A 20,259-nucleotide genomic window follows, 5' to 3' on the forward strand; every position below is an offset into this window, starting at 1 on the left:
GGTCATGATCTCACGGTCCGTGAGTTCGAGCCCTGCGTTGGGCTCTGTGCTGACAGCTCGGAACCTGGAGCCTGTTTCAGATTCTGTGTCTCCCTCTCTCTCTGCCCCTCCCCTGTTCATGCTCTGTCTCTCTCTGTCTCAAAAATAAACGTTAAAAAAAAAAAGAAAAAGAAAAAGAAAATACATTCCATGAATGGGAATTTTGTTGGTTTGGCTTGATTCAAGCATTAGAACTTGTAGCATCGAGAAGAAAAGATGAATTCTACCATAAATACCACCTTTCTCAGCCAACCTTTGATGAAGGTGTTAAAGAGCAGACAATTGGAATAGCGTCCTCCTGCAGGGCCTGATGTGCTAGTGCTCTGGGCTGATCCATAGTCTTCAAAAACCTCGCAAGCAGATAGTCACATCTTTTTTGAAAACTTGGTAGAAACTTTTCTGGACTTAATCCAGATGGGCTCAATCAGACCCAGGAGGTTAATCAAGATCAGCAATCTAGAGAAGATCAGCACTCACCAGGCAGATGGGCTTTACACTGTTTTGGCAGCAATAGGGAGTCCTTGAGCTTTTTTAAATGTAAACCTCGTGATCTAAAGCGTTTATTATGTCAGAATCTAAATGAGGCCAGTTGTTCAAGAGCTACAGAGTTGGGGAAAAAAATGTCAAGTAGCCATCCAGAACCTCCAATGGTAGTTTTTTATACGGACTTGTCATTTTTATTATAAAAATAATGCACACTTATTGCAAAAAATCCTGAAAACATTGAAAAATATATAACAGAAGACAATTAAAGGGGTGCCTGGGTGGCTCAGTCGGTTGGGTGTCCAGCTCTTGATTTCAGCTCAGGTCATGATCCCAGGGTTGTGGGATCAAGCCCTGTGTCGGGCTCCATGCTAAGCATGGAGCCTGCTTTGAATTTTCTCTCTCCCTCTTCCCTCTCCCACTCATGTGCACAAGTGCTCTCTCTCTCACTCTCTCTAAAATTAAAAAGAAAATAATTAAAAACCCAATCTCCTGGGATAATCACTATCAATATTTTGCCATATATCCCTCTATGCCTTTTTCCTAGGCTTATGAAAACAACTTTTCCCATAAAAATATTTCATCTATATATACAATTATGTAACCTTAGCAATTAATTATAAATGTATGTCAATGTTAAAGACTCCACATCATCATTTTAATAACTATATAACTTTCCAGTAAAGGGACAAGCCATCAAATAATTTATTTAACCGATTGCCTTTTATTGATTTCTGGGTTTTGGTTATTATAAAGAGCACTGAAATGAAGAATATTCATTTAATGTTCCAGTTAATCCATATTAACTTGTTCAGTAATCTCCCCTGAATAAATCCCCAATATAATTCTTCAGTCAAAGAAGCTTAAAAAGCTCTTTAAAATTTGCTGTGTTTCGGGGCGCCTGAGTGGCTCAGTCAGTTAAGTGTCTGACTTCAGCTCAGGTCAAGATCTCGTGGTTTGTGAGTTTGGACCCCGCATCAGGCTCTATACTGACAGCACAGAGCCTGGAGCCTGCTTTAGATTCTGTGTCTTCCTCTCTCTCTGCCCCTCCCTTGCTCATGCTCATGCTCATGCTCTGTCTCTCTCTCTCTCTCTCTCTCTCAAAAATATATAACCATTAAAAATTTTTTATAGATAAATAAATAAAATTTGCTGTGTTTCACTCACTTGAAGGAATTTCTTAGTGGTAAGAAGTTCATAATAAGATTAAATTAGATATATTTCCAAATGGTTCTTCCATGTTCTTTTCTGCAGCATGCTTCCTTAAACTTACTATTATTTTCTAGGGGCTCTAGGTTTTGTTTGGCTTCTTTTGTTTTCTTGTGGGTACCAACTATCTTCTTCAAATCCAAAGTCTGGTGAGCAGACCCTACATTTAGCCCAATAAGATGCCCTCTTCTTGAGAGCAGTCCAGAGGCTTAGACAAATAGAAACCAATGGGTAAGATGAAAAGCCCTTCCTTCCCCTACAGTCTGCTTAATGCCAAAATTTCAAATGTACAATTATGTATACAAATGAGCCCAGGAACACCAGGTCAAATGTATGGGAAAGAAACAGCTGCTTCCAGAGGACCAGGAGATAGTGTTAGACTTACCCAATATAGTCTACACTTGCCCATGTAATGGACACTCTCGTGAAGACATCCCAAAATTTATGCTATCATCTGACGTTTAGCAATATTAAATTATATTTATCAATTAGTTAAGAAAGTAATTTTCTGTTTTAAGTTATACAACTACCCCAAGAGGAGTGACCCACAGGAAAAAAATTCTTAAAATCTTCATCCGATAATGCCTCAGCAACAAAGAATTGTCATAATGCAGATGAAATATAATATGCAGACACCTCAGAGGGAAGGTATCACAGTCTATCACCTCCAACAAGAGAACAGAATTTATAGAAAATTGGTCCTCGTCATATGAGCCCAGATGCACAAAGACTACTTTCAAGCCTCCTGTTAGGGGTTGAGTGGTATCGGTTGAATGGTATCCCCCCAAAAAATCCATATGTTGAAGTCCTGACCCCCCAGTATGTCAGACCCCTATTTGGAAATAGGGTCACTGCAGATGCAATCAGTTACTTAAGATGAGGTCATACTGTAGTAGATGGGCCTCTAATCCATGTGACTGGTGTCCATATAAAAAGGGGCAATTTGGACAGGGAGACAGGCATAGAGGGAAGACAAATGTGAAAACATGGAGGAAGAAGGAAACCACCAGAACTAAGAGAGAGAAGCATGGAACAAATTTCTCCCTCACAGCCTGCAGAAGGAACACTACTGACATCTTGACCTCAGACTTCTGGCCACCAGAATCGTAAGACAATAAATTTCTGTCACTCTAAGCCACCCAGTTTGTGACACTTCATTATAGCAGCCCTAGCAAAATAATAAACTGATCTATCCACCTTTAACACCAGAAAGGAGAAATGCATAAAACACTAAAAAAGAAAAGGGATTCACTTTCCAAATTCCTACTCTTCTTTGGAAATACGTAAAATATTAAACTACTGAAATTAAGGCATAGCATCGGACATTTGATTAGAGCCCAGAACAGAAAAACCCCCATCATTGGGGAATGAAATAACTTGCCTGTAGAGCTATTAGGAGCTGAGGTCTGACCCAGGCCTGTCCAGAGATAGTCACTCTGCCTTCTGCTATTTCTGGCAGGCTTTCACCTCTCTTCTGAACCCTAACCTGTTTCCCCTTTTCTCCTCTCTGGCCCTCAGATACTCAAGGCCCACATGCTGCCTATAAGCCATAGCCCCCACTACAGCACCCTACCCAAACCAACCCTCCTCCAGAGAACCACATTCCAAAATGCACCTTCGTGCCTCCCCTTTGCTCAACAAACAAAACCCCCAGACCTTCAGAATCAGATCTCTTCTAGGCACTCAGAAGAAAGCAATCTGAATAGCTAAAGCAACTGACACAAACGTGTATATAAGATATACAAATGCCTGAGGAGTTTATAAACCAAAAATCTGTCTGGCAGAATGTGAGCTGAATAACTTTAATAAGATGCATTTTAGGTGTCACTTGATAATCCTGGGAAATTTACAGCTCAGGGTGGCTGGCTTCTCAGGAGAGCCACGGAGAGTTATTGAGTGAAGAAGAGGGTCAATACCCCAAGTTGGAGACAGGGCACGGGGGGAGATGCAGAGAAGAGAGCGACAAAAGACCTCATACTTAGCCTGTCCCACCATTTTGCCTAACACAGGATCGAGAACTTTAGTCCGAGCATTGACTCTCAAGTGCTTTTAGATGTCATGATAACAGCAGCTTTACTGAGCTTCTTCCATGTCTCAGCCACCACCCTCAGCACTTCTTAGGTATTACCTCATTTCATCGTTAAAACAATGCTAACAAGTGGGTGCCATAATCCCTTTTATACATGGAAAAACAGAGGCACCAAAGGGCTAAGTGATTTGTCTAATACGGAATAAAACTAGTGTCCAAACCCAGGCAGACCAACCCCACAGGCTCCCACTCTGACCACTGCTCTATGCAGGCAAACCTCATATGTGACATGGGGTATTATTATTCCAGCAAAAACATACAGTAGTGAATTGAAGCATCTGCCTGCCCATCTGAGATACAGCAAATTTTTCCACTTAGAAGCCCAACGCCGACCTAAGTAACTCTGACAGGCCAGCCTGCTGGAGCCACCAGCCACACCTGTGCATCCAGGTATGTCCTCAAGTGTCACTCAAATGATAGGAGTGACTATAAGAGCCCGGCCTCTGGAACCTAGTTTAAATAAGTAAACAAATCTAAAAATATGACTTCTGCCTGGAGGACTCTGGCTATTCCTTGTGGCTCAGATTCCAATTGTGCCTTCTCACTGTATTCCACTGGAGATGACCAAGTGGCATTCCGGACACAAGTCAACACCTTAAACACAAAATCAAGAGGCCTACTCCCTGCCCCCCTCTGGGGCACTCCACAGTGGCAGTCCAAACAGCTTGTCTGAACTGTCACACTAAAGGAACTTATTTTCAAACAGAACAGAAGGAAGGAAAAAAAAAAAAAAAAGTCCCAAATGTCTGCTCTCCTTCCAGGATTTAAAAGGCCTGATGTAAGAAAGTAAAAATAACAAAATTAAATGTGTGAAATTCTAGTGAGTGTAATGCTTCCAATAGTTTGTTTTACCGTAAATTCTTAATCTGCCTGTGCCTTTTCACTTCAGTAAAGGAAAAGTAAAGTGTATCAGTGCCTGCCTACAAAAAAAAAACTGTGGCTGAACCTAAGGCTCTCTCAGAATGGATGTGATTTTGGCATATAAATCTGAGCTTGCGGTGGTTTTCAGTTTTATTTCTCAATAAACAGGGCAGCTCTAAGAATTTCACATGCACACACACACAGAGCATACAGGTACTTCTCTTACAGAATGATCCTAGGGATAACAAACAAAACAGTGATGTCTATGCCTCTGCCAAGACAGGACCCGCTCACACTTTCAGGGAGAGCCTGATAGCTGCTCTTAGGGCCCGTCAGAGTGGTCCTCATCTAAGTACACCCAGGCCTCAGGCCCCATCGGAGAAGGGATTGATGAGTTCCCATTTCTAGAAACCGGCAAGCCTCCTGCATGCAACAAGGCCTGAGTCTTTCCTGACCCCCCAGCAAGGGCATTACATTAGCTGCAACAAGCCTGATGAGCTGAAGTGCAGAAGACACAAAAAAAGGGTGAGGGGTGGAATCTCCCCCTCCAGAGGATGGGAGCAGCACTGCCTACTGCAAGGTGCAGATCACAAGGACGGGGAGCTTGAAAGAGGGGCTGAAGAAGAAACAGAAAGGAGTAAGTGGGAGCAAGAAAGGGGGCAAAAGTGAAGGACACCTGCTCTAGCCAAAAGGAATAGTGTTTCTCCCAAAGAAAGTACCTGTGGGGAAGGAGGTAATGAGAAAGCTGGATCAAGTCACAGCCTTTGACCCTTCTTCTATACCAAGCAGGTGAATCAATTACCTCAATCCATAATGGTCTTGGGTAGATTGCTCCTGGGGAAGAGCAGCAAGGAAGGAGGTCCCAGAGAAAGGAGCAATGACCACCATGTCATCATTCATGAGGGAGGGGGAAGAAAAGCAGGAAGAGGAAGAAGAAGGAGAAGAAGAAAAATTGGGAGGCAGGATGAATCTGGATCGGCCCTGGGATTCGGTAGTAGAAAACGCCTTTGAGTGACTTGGAGGAGATAGCACATTCCTCCAGACTCATGCTATGAAAAGGCCACGAAAAGGCCATCCCCCACACTCTTCACGGTCTATTCCAAACCAGTGCTGTTCTATCTTTCCTGAAAAGCCTCTTCCTTTGAAGCATGTGCTATTCTGTGATACCATCCTCTTCCATAGCCTCCCTGGGGCTGCCTGAAGGCTTTGGCATCTGGCTCTAAGTCTTTCTCTCTCTTAGAGTCCTGCCAACATCTGGCTAACTTCAGTGTTCATGTTGATGACCTGGCCAATCTGATTTCCTCAGTATTCACGGGGTGCCAGGCACCATATCTGTACCTTTGCCTCGTTATCTGTAACCTTCACAACAGACCTATAGGGATGCTATTTAGAGATAGCAAGGGCTAGGATTCTAAACCATGCTGGTCAGACTCCCAAGTTCATGTTCTCCTCTCTTTGCAACACTGGCTCAGAATGCACCTAAAATATAAACCTGAAAATCCTGCTCTCTGACTATACATTCTTACATTGCTACCTCTCCCGTTAAACCTCTTCTTCCACCTCATCAAACGTCTAACCCGTCAACTGCCGCCTTTACTCCCAGCTTATCAACCCTTCCTGACACTTCTTCCTTCCATACCTGTGGCCAGAGGAAGTGCCAGGAAAATCCCTCCTGAGACTGTTTCTTTGGCTCAATGCCCATGTAATGAACCCTCTCCCTTTGATCACCAGACTACTGATTAAATTAGTAAAACCCTTTAGGCCTAGAATTGTAAGCAATGCTATGATGGTGATGTAAGTGCCGGTTTGAACTTTTAATAAGTGTGTTAGATTGCTTGGAACCAGGTGGAGAGAAAACAGCTGATGGCAGGTGGCAATTGATAAGAACCATGGCTATTCCCAGTTAGCCTCATAAAAATGAGGCCCTGTGCTTTCCCTTGAGCTCCTTGGGCCTCTTGATCTAACAGAAGCACACTCTAACAATGATGTCACTGCTAGCATCAGCTGAAAGACATGCTGTCTCTTTCCATCCTGAAGAGAGTGACTCAGCACTCTAGGGGTTCCATAGGTGGCTGACAAAAATCTTCCCTTTACCCTTCCATCGATATCCACCCACTACCACTGAATGAGAGGGAAAGTAAAATGTAGCCTTCACTGGGGACCTCCCTTCCCTCTTCTCCAGAACCAAGATTTGCAGGGAGGGTTGGAGAGTGGATAAAGTGGACTTTTGCAGTCTGAGGTGAACACGTAAGTACACCTATGTGTCCTCTGTCACTGGGCATGACAAAAATGTAAACAAATATGAGATAGATCTGTAATGAGTTCTGAACCCATCAATAACACAGACAATGATTCCCAGTCAATCACTTCAACGGTGTTCTCATCAACATCTCCATTCTCTTGTTCTGCTGTCCTATTCTTCCATCCCCTCTCCTGATAATCCCCAGAAACTCTCTGATTTCCCCAATTCTGAGAGTTCTGGGACTCTTGGAGAGAATCACAAAACTATGTTGATAACCTTAGTTACAAATTTAGGAGCTCCAATCTCTGCTCTTCTCTAAATACTCCTCTACTGTGTTTCCCTTTAGCAGCACTTCTAAAGCTGTTCCATGTTCTTCAAGTCCCCTACCCCAATCCTAGCCCCTTTATCCTAAGACAACATTGTTGCCTAACTTCCAGAAACATAAAACAAAACAAAAACAGTCATCCACAACTTCCATCCCTTCCACCTTTCATGTTTTATTTTCACCCATCTTCTCCATTTCCTTCTTGTCCAAAAACAAAAGTATCCTACTCCTTCCCAGAACCAGTCACTTCACTTGCATTTTGGTCCCATCCTTGCTTTGCCTTTCTAAGATGTTTCATCACTTCTTGAGTCTTCCCCATCCAAACAAGCCATCAATAAAGCAAGCCTCTCCTCAGTTCCACCTCATCCTCAAACCACCCTGTGGCTGCCCTTCATTCACAACCAAGTCATAATTTTGCTCCCAATCCTACTCCCATATCAAAGTTCCCCATGGAAAAAGTCAACATTTTCCAGTGCATCAAACCCAGTCTGCAGTCCTCATCTAACTCTCTTCTCTGAAATTATGGCATCGCCATAAATTGGTCTCGTGTGAGTTAAAAGCAGGAATACTGGAGTCAGTGGCCTGAGTGCACTGTTTGAAAACAAGTTGGTAGAAACCAGTTTGTAATTACAATTACAATTGACCTTGTGTTGAATTACTCAGCTATAGCCTCAGTTTCCTCATCCTAAAAAAGGGAAAATATACTAATGGCTCCTTGTATTTAAAGCTTATTAGCTAGGTTCACAAATGAAGAGGTAGAATTTGAAATAGCGAAAAGCTGGATTGGAAGTCAGGAGAATGCAGATTTAATCCCAGCCATTGAATCTTTGTAATAACAAGATCTCTGGGCCTCACTGTTCAAATAGACTGGGTGATCATGAAAGCCCTTTCTGCCCTAAACATTTCTTTTTTTTTTTTTTTTTTTTAACGTTTATTCATTTTCGAGACAGAGAGAGATAGAGCATGAATGGGGAAAGGTCAGAGAGAGAGGAAGACACAGAATCTGAAACAGGCTACAGGCTCTGAGCTGTCAGCACAGAGCCCGACGCGGGGCTCGAACTCACGAACCGCGAGATCATGATCTGAACCGAAGTCGGATGCCCAACTGACTGAGCCACCCAGGCGCCCCTGCCCTAAACATTTCTACGACCCAGAGAGTCTGGCAACAATTTGAGAAAATGTGCAAATGAGTGTTGTGTGAGCAAACACATAATAAGGGCTTCAGGGAGAAGGAAGAGCAATAATACCAGGAAATTTGAAGGAATTTTAGGGTCCAATGGACCCTAAAACACAGGGAGGATTTTGACTGAAGTAAAAGAGGAGGCAAAGATTTCTGAGTTTGAGAAGCAAAACAACAAAGGCCTGGAGTGATTTCAGATGCGCCAGGATGACCTCCCAGACAAAAGTATCTTCCTCATCTTGTCAGCAGGTTCTGAATGTCAGTAAATGGTTTTGAAATGATTGTTAACCCATAAATATGTTGTTATTTATAACTGATAAAAGTGAATGTGACCTATGATCTTCAGCCATTAAAGTCATTTGTAGAAGAATGGTGAACAAAGGATGTATTTCATGGTATTTGCTCACAATGATGGTTGTCTCTAGGCAATAGTTGTAAGTGACTTTTATTATGTTTATCTATATTTTCTAAAATGAACATGAATTGTTATTGATAATTAGAAAGAATAAAAGCATATTTTTAAGGTCTTAAATGCAACAAAGGACGTGGTGACATCTTAATCCATTAACAATAATGGGAGGGACTGATTGACAAATGGCTGGGACTCTGTTGAAGGCACAAAGGTGTCAGGGGCACTGGGAGAGCTGTTACAAGGGGAGATAGCAAAGCATTGGCAATATACTTTGCCTAGCTCCTAAACTTGTCTCTGCAACAGTATATTTGAATCTCTTCAAGGCCATTTTGTTCTTTTTAACCCCCAATTTTATTTCTAGTATCCAAAAGGATTCAAAGATTTTACTAATTGCAAAAGATCTCTTTTTAAGTGTTAATTATATCAAGGGTAATGCAACTACTCATTCTTTTTCAGTGATAAATGTCTGTCTGTTATTCTTCACCTCAGTCCTTACTCTCAGATTTTTGGAACCTTGGAGTAATTAATGGAGTTCTGAGAAGTGAAAGGCTGGGCAGGATGACTCATATGAATAAGCACGATGGGGATAGTTTTTTACAGCTACAGATGTATTTTTAATTCATTCTCTTCTATTAAGGTTTTTTGCAGGCTTTCCGCCATTATGGCCTCAGAGAAAGGGAAAAAACAACTCCTTCCTCAGGAAGGAGGACAGGATTTAGAAATATTTCCTACCAACCAGAAGGAGAAATTAAAACCTTGCAGTGAATGGTGACCTTAAATAAGAGATATAAGCAGGGAGACAAGCATGGCATGGTTTCTTTGCCTTAGGCCTAAATCTCAACATGAGATATTATTAGGTAAAGGCTGAGGTAAAAGTAGAGGGGTTTCTGTCCCCACTTCCTATTGGAACTCCAGGAGGAAACTGCATCCCAGAATGACTTCCACACTAATATGGACGAGTCTCATGAGAGGAAAAATGGTGTGATTAGAAGAAAGAAAGTTTGAGGTAACACCCCTAAGTCTTCCTCAGCTTGCATGCGGCAAGGAAGGAATCCAGAAATTCCCATGTGCCCCCGTGGAAGGATTCCTGGTGAATTTCCAAGGAAGTTGCCAAGCAGCAGTGAAGAGACCCTGTAGCCAAGGACCATGGAGAAAACCACCCCATCTAAGAATAAATGAGAATCCCAGCAGGCTTCAGGAGCATGTCTGCACCAGCCAGAGATGAGGTGAGTCAAGTTATCTAGGGAAGACCAAGCAGAAGAACCGAGAATGAGAGAGACCCAAGTTCACAGGAAGTAGATACCAGAGGACTGTTAGTGACCTGCAGATAAGTGACACTGGTGTGGAGAACAGAGGAGAGCACAAGGGCCTACATGTGTGGAATTGAAGCCTCCTCTCTGCTCAGAACTTAAAGTCACTTAAGACCAGCAGTGCTCCAGTAAATGTTTCAACAATGGACTCTCCAGAGAGGAAAAGCCCTAGTTTCTATCACGTGGAGATTTTTATGGTGTGAATACTCCCACCAAGGCAGACTTGAAGCTACTAACATTACACCATTGAACTTGGAGTTGGGAAGAGATGAGATATCTCCACTTACAGATAAAGTAAATAACTTCAGTTGTACGGATAATGGCATTCAGTAGTTAGGAAATGATGAGGTTTTTGGGTTTTTTTTCAACGTTTATTTATTTTTGGGACAGAGAGAGACAGAGCATGAACGGGGGAGGGGCAGAGAGAGAGGGAGACACAGAATCGGAAACAGGCTCCAGGCTCTGAGCCATCAGCCCAGAGCCTGACGCGGGGCTCGAACTCACGGACCGCGAGATCGTGACCTGGCTGAAGTCGGACGCTTAACCAACTGCGCCACCCAGGCGCCCCAGGAAATGATGAGTTTTGAATCTTACTTTCTTTTTAATATTACTTCTTTAATTGTAAGTTGATAGAACTTAATTGTTAATAAAGATGGTGTATAAAAACTGAGTTGTACAAAATTCCCCCAAATTTAGCAATTCTGATAAGCCATCGGAAGCCAGCTGAGCCTCCCACTGCTTAAGAACCTGTACCCATTTTCTCCCAATGTCATCTTGGAGAGGTACGGGGAAGTGGAAGGAAAATTAAACAGCTGGGTCACTTACCCAAAATAAATTACCGCTAATTGATGTCAGTGTCTACTACCACCTTCTCCACCATCATTTCTGACCTTGAAAGCTCAGAAAGAAGGTAAAATCAGTTACAAAATATATAAAGAAACTATACATTCTTTGCACATCTTAGAATTTTTGTGTGTATCAATTAGAAATTCTGGGCTGAGGATCGCCTGGGTGGCTCAGTCGATGAAGTGTCGGACTTCAGCTCAGGTCATGAGCTCGCGGTTTGAGGGTTCAAGCCCCAAAACAGGCTCTCTGTGGGCTCTCTGTTGTCAACATGGAGCCCACTTCAGATCCTCTGCCTTCCTCTCTCTCTGCCCCTCTCTGGCTTGTGCTCTCTCTTTCTAAAAGATAAACATTTTTTTAAAAATTAAAAAAAAATAATAAAAGTATACTTAAAAAAAGAAAAGAAATTCTGTGTCAAGTAATGAAATCTTCCAGTGAGGGTAACTTATGTGAGTGGGGGTATATTTTTCTCACATAGTGAACAGTCAGGCCTGTACTTCATGGTCACAAAATGGCTGCCCCAACTCAAGGCAATACATTTACATTCAAGCCAAGATGAAGGGACAAAAAACCCAGCAGTTTCTGTACCCTTTTAACAGGAGCACAGAAACTTTCCTAGAAATCTTCCTTCTCTTGACCCTCCCCACTTCCCTCCTCCCGGTGGACTTGTGTTGCTTAAGTCTTACTGGTCAGAACTAGGTTACTTCACCACTTCTAGCTGCAAGAGACACTGGGGAAAATATTCCAGTGTCCTAGACTGGAATTAGCCTAGACCAGTCAGGATGCAACTGCTTAGGGCTAGGCATGTTGCTGCCAATATATGAAGAAAACCAGAGTTCTGCTAGCAAGGAAGAAGGGATAATGGAGAATGAGCAAGCTGGAAGCAGAGTCTAGGACAACATAAAACAGTATTTCTGACGCTAATCCACACGGAAAGTGGAAGAACTATTTTAAATGGAAAAGAGTCAAGATTGGCATTTGTTTGCCAAAGCATACAATGGAAATTCAGGAAAAGCCTGGAAGTATCTCTCACATCTAAGGCAGAAGTTATCAGAAACGCAAAGGCCTGGAGGTCTTAGCTGCTGCCCAACCTCCTGGCCCCACTGGCCATCAGGCTGCTTTAGCATCCGTTGGTCCCCTCAGACTCCTAAAGGAAAGCACTTCCTTTCAGCCACTTCAAGGTCAGGAAATGGGATAAAGACAGTGAAGTCCAATGGTAAAAACGTTCCCATCAGGAAAAAGTTAGGGAATAAGAGACTCTGGTTGTTTAATATTTTAGGTTGCTCTGAGCTTTTATCAAGTAGTGCTTTCTAGGGACCTGAGTCCCACGTGCACTTTCCTTAGTACACACTTGAAGTATCATTTATGAAGCTGGGGAGAGCTGCAGGACTGAGAAGGAAAGTGAAAAGAAGGTCCTTCCTTCCCTGCCCCTGCTGAACCTCCAGACTAGCAAAGGTTAATTACTAGAATATTTGGGGCTTATTCCTTGGGAAAGGAGCTGAATGACTAAATACTGTTGAGTGCTGAGTCCCACAGCCCATCAGCAAACGGAGCCTGCCCTGCTATGACCAACAGGGCGTGTGCCTCTCATTTGGCCAATAAACTACTTCTACGAGTCACACTATATCCAGGAAAAAGGCAAGTCACAGATGTTCCAGAGATGGAGGCTGAACGTCCTAGGGGTGAAATATTAACTACCAGACAGGAGTTAAATGTTAAATTAAAAATTCTACATTAGCAGGGCACCTGGGTGGCTCAGTTGGTTAATGATCTGACTTCAGCTCAGGTCATGATCTCACTGGTTTGTGGGTTCAAGCCCTGCATTGGGTTCTGTGCTAATAGCTCAGAGTTGGAGACCCTGCTTCAGATTCTGTGTCTCCCTCTCTCTCTGCACCCCCTCCACTCATGTTCTGTCTCTCAAAATAAATAAACCAAAAAAAAAAAAAATTCCACATTAGCTTTGCTGAAATAAAATGTGGGCCTTTTAATTGAATATGTTGAATAAATGCAAATTTATTCAAAATTTTTTTTCAAGCAAAAAAAATTTTTTTTCAAGCAAAAAAGATCTGATTCATCCGACCACACTGCAAAAATCACATATATGAATTAAGTTTATTCTTCTAGTGAAACATAATCCAGTGCTTTCCCATCATATAATACTATCTTACCTAAAGAACATTGACAAAGTAGCATTTTGATTTTTTTTGTTTTCCATGTTTCTTAACCAAAGTTCTCTCCTTGAAGTCTGTATTTGTGGTGGTGGTAATGGGGGCGGGGCGGGGGGGGGGCGGGCAGTGGTGCCTATGTAGGCACATTTGCTGCCTCTGTAGACAAGTGCTCAGACTTGAAAATGTTAACTAATTTCATTTTCTTGATAAAGTTTGTGACCAGAACTGAGTCATACCAAAAATACCTCTACAAGATTTGACCTTTTACTTAAATCCCACATTGAGATAATACACTTAAAATGGTTATCAATAAGACCTTTGTTCTTAAAAGCACATTTAAAATAAATCACTTTTTAAAAGAAGAAAACTGTTTTCAATTAAGTTCTTTACAGGCAATCAGATTGAAAGTTATGTTTGCCCTTTTATTTTCTTTATACATAAATTACACCCAAGAGGCCATGATAATAGCACTATACAAACTTTGCTTTACCTTTGTATTTACTTCTTGTCAAAATAAGCTCTACAAATTAATTTGTTTTTAGAGTGCTTTATGACCAATAAGCCCCAGGGTGAAAACAATGCAGGCAGTAACCATTTTTTATTGTTCACAAAAAAAAAAAAAAAAAAAAAAAACAAAAAAAACCTAGTCCAATTATATAAGGATAAGTGATTCTTAATTCCTTTTGATGAAGAGTTTACTTGTAGTAGAAAAATTTCACTCAATTCTAATAATGTTTTATCATTTAGAAAAGTTTTAAAAACAGACTTCTTGCTTGAGTTCCCTGAGCAAGGTGACCCTTCAGTAATACCTAGTTGTTAGTAATACTAACAACTAGGCTTGGCCTCCTGTATGTTTTAACTACCTAACTAACATTGTCATTGAACTTCTGTTTGCCCCATAAAACACTGAAAGCTTACTACATAGATATATAATCTGAAAAGTATTAATTCTGAAATATATTTCCCTTACTTCTCAAATTTCCTATTTTTTCCCTTTTGGCGTGGCCCTCCATCCCATCCATGTTAAAGGCTTTTTTATGAGGGGCAGATTTTGCATTTTCCTTAGTGAGTTATTATTAACGTCCTAGAGGGGGAAAATTCTTATCTTAGCAAGCAGAAGTCTGGAAGAAAATTAATTTGGTAATGAAGTAATTCTATATATAGGTATTTATTTTTATGTATTTAGTTGATATATAAATTTAATCCATAAAATGAGCTTGCTACTTCTCAAATTAGCTACGATAAGTGAAAGATTTTAAAATTGGATCTCATGGGGTATTTGTTAAATTACTCCTCCTCTACCTCTCCCACCATAGCCTATATAGGTTAACACAGGATGAGACCCCAGAGCCCAAAGTAGGATTGGAAGAGATGTCTGTTCCCCAAACTTAGCAATGAGAAGAGTTAGAGAAGAGTTCAGGGATTTGAAGAAGCTGAAAATTTCATCAATGCAAAAGGGCAAACACAAGGCTGGAAAGGAAAGACATAGGCCAAGTTTGATATGCTTTGGGAGTGAAGAACGGGAGATGGGAATAAAGAACAGTCCAGAATAGGCTCTGGAACAAGGAGGGCACACTCATACCAGTCTTGAACCTTTGAGGGAAGGACAAGGATGGAAGAAGGTTCAGGTGACCAAGCAGGGAGTCTGATTTGAAGCGACAAGGAACAATGATAAGAATGGCCATAAGACAAAGACTCCACTAAAACAGAGAACTATCAAGCAATATTCCTGATGAACAGAGATGCAAAAATCCTCAATAAAATACTAGCAAACCAAATTCAACAATATATTAAAAGAGTATTCACCACAATCAAGTGGGATCTATTCCTGGGTTGCAAGTGTGGTTCAACATTCACAAATCAAATCAATCAATCAATGTGATACACATCACATCAATGAGAAAAAGGACAAGAACCGATTATCATTTCAATAGTTGCAAAAAAAAAAAAATAGCATGTGACAAAGTACAGCACCCATTGATTGTAAAAACCCTCAACAAGGTAGGTTTAGAGGAAACATACCTCAACACAATAAAGTCCATCTATGAAAAATCCACAGCTAACATCATCCTTAATGGGGAAAACCTGAGACCTTTTCCCTTAAGGTCTGGAACAAGACAAGGATGCCCACTCTCACCACTTTTATTCAACATAGTCCTGGATGTCCTAGCCACAGCAATCAGACAACAAAAAGAAATAAAAGGCATTCAAATTGGTAAAGAAGAAGTAAAACTTTCACTCTATACAGATGACATGATACTATATGTAGAAAAACCTAAAGACTCTACCAAAAACTGCTAGAACTAATAAATGAATTCAGTAAAGCCACAGGATACCAAATCAATCTACAAAAATCTGTTTCATTGCTATACACTGAAGCAGCAGAAAGAGAAATTAAGAAAACAATCCCACTTACAACTGCACCCAAAATAACAAGAATCCTAGGAATACACCTAACCAAAGAGGTGAAAGGCTGAAAACTATAAGACACTGATGAAAGAAACTGAAAATGACACAAAGAAATGGAAAGACGTTCCATGCTCATGGATTGGAAGCACACATACTGTTAAAATGGCTATATTACCCAAAGCAATCCACATGTGTAATGCAATCCCTATCAAAATACCAACAACATTTTTCACACAACTAGAACAAGCAATCCTAAAATACGTATGGAACTACAAAAGACCCCAAAGAGTCAAACCAATCTTGTAAAAGAAAAAACAAAGCTGGGGGCATCATAATTCCAGTCTTCAGGTTATATTACAAAGCTGTAAGTAATCAAAACATTATGGTACTGGCACAAAAATAGACACATAGATCAATAGAACAGAATAGAAAATCCAGAAATAAACCCACATTTATATGGTTAATTAATCTTCAACAAAGCAGGAAAGAATGGGAAAAAGTCTCTTCAATAAATGATGTTGGGGAAACTGGACAGCAACATGCAGAAGAATGAAACCACTTTTTACACCATACACAAAAATAAATTCAAAATGGGTGAAAGACCTAAGTGTGAGACCTGAAACTATAAAAATCCTAGACGAGAACACAGGCAGTAACTTCTTTGACATCAGCCATCGCAATTTCTTTCTAGATATGTCTCCTGAGGAAAGGGGAACAAAAGCAAAAATTAACTTCTGGGACTACATCAAAATAAAAAGCTTCTGTACAGCAAAGAAATAATCAACAAAACTAAAAGGCAACCTACTGAATGGGAGAAGATATCTGCAAAAGACCTATCAGATAAAGGGTGACTATCCAAAATATAGAGAACTTATAAAACTGAACATCCAAAAAAGAAACAATCCAACTGAAAAATGGGCAGAAGGCATGAACAGACATTTCTCCAAAGAAGATATACAGATGGCCAACAGACACATGAAAAGATGCTCATCATCACTTATCATCAGGGAAATGCAAATCAAAACCAATATGAGATATCACCTCACACCTATCAGAGTGGCTAAAATCAACAACACAAGAAACAACAGGTGTTCACAAGGATGTAGAGAAGAAGAAACACTTGTGCACTATTGGTGGGAATGCAAACTGGTGCAGCCACTGTGGAAAACAGTATGGAGGTTCCTCAAAAAGTTAAACATAGGACTAACTACATTATGATACAGCACTCGCACTACCAGGTATTTACCCAAAGAATACAGGAACACTAATTTAAAGGGGTACATGCAACTCTATGTTTATAGCAGCATTAATTTCAATAGCCAAGATACACAAGCAGCCTGAGTTCCCATTGATTGATGAATGGATAAAGATGTGATGTATATGTGTGTATAAACACACACACACACACACACACACAACCACGCTGGAATATTATTCAGCTATAAAAAAAGAATGATATTTTGGAGCACCTGCGTGGCTCAGTCAGTTAAGCGTCCAACTTTGGCTCAGGTCATAATCTGGGGGTTTGTGGGTTTGAGCCCCAAGTCAGGCTCTGTGCTGACAGCTCAGAGCCTGAAACTTGCTTCAGATTCTATGTCTCCCTCTCTCTCTGCCCCTCCCCTGCTCACACTCTGTCTCTCTGTTTCTCAACAAAAAATAAATGTTAAAATTTTAAATGTTAAAAAAAATTTTTTAAGAATGAAATTTTGCCCTTTTTGTGACAACATGGATGGAGCTAGAGAGTATAATGCTAAGGGAAATAAGCCAGTCAGAGAAAGACAAACACCATATGATTTCACTCATATGTGGAATTTAAGAAACAATACAAACAAGCAAAGGGAAAAACAGGAGAGAAAGAGAGAGACAAAGCAAGAAACAGACTTTTATTTATAGAAAGCACACTGATGGTTACCAGAAGGGAGGTGGGTGGAGGGATGGGTTACATAGGTGATGGGAATTAGAGAGTGCACTCATGATGAGCACCAGGTGATGCATGAAACTGTTGAATTACTATATTGTACAACTGAAATTAATATAACACAGTATGTTAACTAACTGGAATTAAAAACTTAAAATTGTCCATAGACTTCAGGTAAAATCAGTATTTCTCTTGAGTCTTTCCTTTTGGGCCAGTTACTGGACCAGAGATCTCTGAGAAAGTTCCCCACAGAAGTAACACCATTACAGCATATGTTGCCTCCCAGTTAATTGGATTAAAACCATTAGAAGCTGAGTCTCCATGCCTCTTATATAAGCCACTTCTGTGAGAAAGAGCCTCCTACCCAGAAGGCCCATCCCACCTACCAGATATTTCCCTGTGATTTGGCCCAAATAACCACCAATTGGATCACCTGTAATCTGCCCACAGAATTCTTGCTCAGTCAAATTCTCAGGTGAAGAAAAGTTAATAATCCAAAACCCAACAGGCATCATATTGAGGTGAGTCAGCTCAAGCAAGCTTCTCTGAGACAATCCATGTTAGCTGAAGCTAATGGGGGAAAAAAGCCACAAGATTTCTTCTTCTTTTTTGTTTTTTTAACTATGGAATGCTTCACAAATCTGCGTGTCACCCCTGCTCAGGGGTCCTACTAGTCTTCTCTTCATCATTACCATTTTAGTACATGTGCTGCCAAAGTGAGCACAAGCACAGGATTTCTTTAAGCTATCATTCAGGCAAAAATTCTAACTGTTCCTTTTGAGGTGGGTAGACCATTTCGATTTCATGGAATATGAATATGAACACCTTCTTTAGGAAAAAAAATCATTTTTTATAGAACAGAGAATGTTCTATCATTTCTTGCTGCCAAAGACAGCAATATAAAGTATATACCCTAAGTTGTTAAATAAAGTAGAAGGAAAATGATCTACAGATTAATATAACTTCTTGAGAAAAACACTGGAAAAAAATAATCTTATTAAAATTTTCTCATGCCTTTCCTTTCGCTGAATTCTAGAAGCATAATCACGTCCATCAAGTAATAGCCATATATATAAATGGAAATTGAATGGTAAATTATATGTTCCTACATTCTTCGTGAGTACTGTGATGGATAAATTTATGGGTCAACTTGATGAGGCCACAGACTGCCCAGATAGTTACTCAAATATTATTCTGGGTGTGTCTATGCGGGTGTTTCTGGAAGAGATTAACATTTCAATTGATAGACCTGGTAAAGCAGATAGTCCTGGCTACTGTGGGTGAGCCTCATTCAATCAGTAGAAGGCCAGAATAGAACAAAAGGACTGAGTAAGAGAGAATTTCTTCTGCCTGACTGCATTCAAGCTAGGACATCAGTCTTTCTCCTGCCTTCAGACCTGAACTAAAACATCAGTTTTTACTGAGTCTTGAGCCTTCAGAATGGAACTACACCAATGGATCTGCTGAGTCTCCAATTTGCCAACTCACCCTACAGATCTTGGAATTTGTCAGCCTCCCAACTGCATGAGCCAATTCCTTATAACAAATCTCTTTATAGATAGAGCAGGGATTGAGAGAGAGAGAGGAGAGAAACATATACACATTCCATTGATTCTGTTTCTCTGGAGAACCTAACTAATACAGATGCTTGTATAAATTTAAAGCAAAGTTGTATAAAGAATAAAGATATACCAAGAAGATTTAGTTGTTTCCCTCTCCCCCCAGACCACAGCCATATGTCCTGCTCTGGTAGTAACTCAAAGAATCGTCTGAGATAAAAGTCACACCCAGACTAAAAATGAACTAGCCACAGCCACCACCACCGCCATCATTCAGTTAGAGCAATTTACCTCTAAATCCATCACATTTATATTGCCTTCTGGAAGCAAGCCATTACAAAGGAGAGACCAAGAGGGGAAGTAAGGAGTATTACTTCGGGCCTGCTGTTTGTTATACATACTGTAACTGTACCTGCATACATACCTCCCCTTATTACCGACTTAGTGAGAGTGAAGGCAGATTGGCCTGGTTGTGAGGGTCTTAGACAACTTGACTGAACATATTATATCAGTGTGAGAGCAAGCAATATGTCCCATGCCAAGATTAAAGAGTAAATAAAAGCAAAACTTTCATACTGCTATGAAGATTTTAGTCACCAGAATTCCAGGGCAAGAGTAGCTTATGCTTACAACAAAAATCACCAGCGCTAGACGGTACATGTTCCAGAAGACTGCATATACCAAAGAAAGTCAGTATGTGATGTGTGAGGGCTCAGAATGGGAGAGCCACCCACAAGTGCACTCTAAGCAGAGCAAGAGGGAGCTTTTCACTCTCACTTTTGCCATGAGTGGGAGGCTGGCAAAAAAGAAAGAAGTGTAAAGGGAATTTTTAGGAAGATTTCTGTATGCTTTCACTATGTGAAATCCCTCTCTGAAATCCCATAAAAATAAAACTTAAGAATAAATATTTACATTATTCTTCAAGGTTTCTCAAGCTGGACTGTTGCTGAATGTTGCACTTAAGTGAGATTCAACCCGTACAAGGAAGCCTGGATTTGTGTGAGTTTCATTGCATTTAAACAAAGCCCATCTTCAGGTTTCAACATCTTTCTCAGTCCCAGTCAGGGCAGACATTTCCTATTACTATAACAATTTACAATCCACGATAAATAGTGGAGGCCATTATCAAGAACAGTAGGATTGAGCTTTGGTGGTTTGGGTGTTTATCTTCAGAGATCTTAGCCTATTCTTATGAATCTTAGTGTCCTGTGG

General features: G+C 40.7%; 1 non-coding gene across 1 annotated transcript; it reads right to left on the reverse strand.

The window, feature by feature from the left end:
* Nucleotides 1-18,105: 18,105 nt before the first annotated feature.
* Nucleotides 18,106-18,212, reverse strand: LOC113601196 (U6 spliceosomal RNA). The gene has a single exon (XR_003422350.1). It is a non-coding gene; the product is annotated as a U6 spliceosomal RNA (small nuclear RNA).
* Between the last annotated feature and the right edge of the window lie 2,047 nt (nt 18,213-20,259).

The sequence above is a fragment of the Acinonyx jubatus genome, chromosome A1 (assembly GCF_027475565.1).
Source record: "Acinonyx jubatus isolate Ajub_Pintada_27869175 chromosome A1, VMU_Ajub_asm_v1.0, whole genome shotgun sequence".
Taxonomy (NCBI): Eukaryota; Metazoa; Chordata; class Mammalia; order Carnivora; family Felidae; genus Acinonyx; species Acinonyx jubatus.